General features: G+C 33.7%; 1 protein-coding gene across 4 annotated transcripts in view; it reads left to right on the forward strand.

Moving 5' to 3' along the window:
- Nucleotides 1–2,960, forward strand: part of LOC117168712 (probable inactive serine/threonine-protein kinase bub1) — a 244,950-nt gene that overhangs the window by 52,616 nt on the left and 189,374 nt on the right. The gene's annotated exons all lie outside the window — the stretch shown is intronic.

A 2,960-nucleotide genomic window follows, 5' to 3' on the forward strand; every position in this document is an offset into this window, starting at 1 on the left:
TATAGAGCTCCAAGGAGATTATGTTTAAAAATAAAAAAAAATTTACCCAAAAAAAATTGTTTTTATACTTCATTCTAAGGACTTATTGAACTACCCTCGTACCTCCTTACAAACAGGCAAAGAATGCGAAAACTAATTGTTATTCACCGAGTAAAGCAGTACAGATTACTGAAACAGGAGAGCAACAATTCGATTGCAAGTCCTTTTAGAGCATACTGCTGCGATACTGTAAAAGTTAAAGATGTTAAACCTGAAAATGTAAAGCATTTAAAATTGAAATCAAAATATGGTGGTGATTGCACTTCCGGATTTAACTCTTACAAGCAACATTTCGATGATTCTGAAAATTCTGAGTAATGCCTCTTTTTTATTTCCATGGTTCCTCTTCGTCTTAAATGCTTAAAACAGCCATCGTCGCAGTAATTTGGAAAAGTCCTTGAACTTTTTCGCGAAAAAATTGTGTTTTAATAATATTTGAGTATGCTCAAGAAACAAAAAAAAATTTACTTTAGTGTGGAAATATTGACAAGCAAATGAAAAGATTGAAACCGAGCAAAGTCGAAAGTGATGATTTCGTTTATTTTGTAGAACACGAACTAATTTACACAATGATTGATAGCAAAAAATGCCAACATCTCACTGGAACATCAACTGCTGCGAACTGTATTCTCTGTTATACAAAGCCAACTGTGGTGAATAATTTAACGCAATTCCAGAAAAGAGAAGAAAATAAAGAATCGTTTAAGTTCGGATTACAAGTCTTCCATTTATGGATTAGAATAATAGAGTGCGTATTTAAAATTAGCTATCGGTTTCCAATTAAAACCTGGGCTTTTAAATCATGTAGTACCATGCTAGCTATTGTTTGAAAGTATCAACTAATGTTGTTCACTGCTGAAGAAGTGATGTATGTTCATTTATCTTAGCAAGTAGAATTAGCGGGTTCTAGGCCGCATATTATTCTGGAGTCGAATTTAACCCTACACGGCAGAAGAACTACTGCCATCTCTGTGCGTTCATTGGCGCATTTCACAAATCTAACTTCAATTGCATTTGACAATATCCACAATCCGCCCATTTTGTCGATGCTGCTGATATTCGAAATAGAAAAAAAGCTGTGATAAGATTTTTTCGTGAAAACCATCCGAAGAATTCATTAGGTATTTTACTTTGAAATCTTGTCAATTATTTTTCCAAAAACACAGTTAGAAGAGGGTATTTGCCAATAACGATTTTATCTTTTATATTGATCGTGCGTTTGAGCCATGAATAGATCGTCCACAGAGAAGAGGGTTTACATTTTTCGCTTAGTTCCTTGATATATGCCATCCATGGACATCGGAAATACGGGACTACTATCGGCAAGAAAATTCGAATCCTCTGGCTTTGATATTGAATAAGTATGTGAAGAAAAAATGGTAGGTTAATAAAAGAGGTATCATTGTAAAGTGGCAAATGTTGTACGTTAATGAGCCGAAAAGTAATATTCCAAAAAATTATTTGTAGCTTACAGATCTGAAAATACGATGAAAAGTGAGGAAATTTGATAGCTTATAAAAACAATGAACTTTGAAGCATAGTTTTTTATTGAAAAAATAATAGGAAAAATCTGAAAAAATTCATGGTGGTACATTAAACATTTCTGAACAGATTGCAGTCGAAAAATCTGCAAAATATAAATAATTGTTCGTTTTTTGTGAATAAATATGGGACCGCACTATCCTCAGTTCTGATGAAGATAGTGAAGTGATTTAAATTGGAGGTAGTTATTTAAACTATCTGTAATAATTTACAATTTGAAGGAAGTATGTGCTACTTGTTGTCTTCGTACAAATTGCGATATTTGAAGTCAGTTTTTTATATAGGAAAGCAAGTGCGAGAGCCCAGCGTGGTGCCGTTTTTTCAGGGGATCGGCCTCGGTTTTCCTCAATACAGGGAAAGGTTTAGAAGGCCAGAGTGAGACTCGGAGGCACAAGTTGGGTAGATCGAGCTGAGGAAAACCGAAGACGATCCCCTAAAAAAACGGCACCACGCTGGGCTCTCGCACTTGCTTTCCTATATAAAAAACTGACTTCAAATATCGTAATTTGTACGAAGACAACAAGAAGCACATACTTCCTTCCACTTGTGAATTATTACAGATAGTTCAACTAACTACCTCCAATTTAAATCAATTCATTATCTTCATTAGAACTGAGGATAGTGCGGTCGCATATTTATTCACAAAAAAGACAAAATTATTTATATTTTGCAAATTTTTCGACGGCAATCTGTTCAGAAATGTTTAATGTACCACCATGAATTTTTTCAGATTTTTCCTATTATTTTTTCAATAAAAAACTATGCTTCAAAGTTCACTGTTTTTAAAAGCTATCAAATTTCCTCACTGTTCATGGTATTTTCAGATCTGTAAGCTACAAATAATTTTTTGGAATATTACTTTTCGACTCATTAACGTACAACATTTGACACTTTACAATGATACCTCTTTTATTAACCTACCATTTTTTCTTCTCATACTTATTCAACGTCAAAGCCAGAGGATTCGAATTTTCTCGCCGATAGTAGTCTCGTGTTTCCTATGTCCATTGATGGCATATATCAAGGAACTGAGCGAAAAATGTAAACCCTCTTCTCTGTGGACGATCTATTCATGGTTCAAACGCACGATCAATATAAAAGATAAAATCGATATTGGCAAATACCCTCTTCTAACTGTGTTTTTGGAAAAATAATTGGCAAGATTTCAAAGTAAAATACCTAGTGAATTGTCTTCAGAGAATGTACAGCATTTTTTGTGACTGGATAAGGAGTATCTGGTAATAAAAGTAATTATAATCAAAATACGCAATACAACGTATATCAAATACGAGGGTGGATTGATAAGTTTCCGGCCTGACCAAGAAAAACAACGTTTTTAAGAATTTTTTTTTTTATTTCTCAACATAATCTCCTCCAAG

This window comes from Belonocnema kinseyi, chromosome 3 (assembly GCF_010883055.1).
Source record: "Belonocnema kinseyi isolate 2016_QV_RU_SX_M_011 chromosome 3, B_treatae_v1, whole genome shotgun sequence".
In the NCBI taxonomy this organism is placed as follows: Eukaryota; Metazoa; Arthropoda; class Insecta; order Hymenoptera; family Cynipidae; genus Belonocnema; species Belonocnema kinseyi.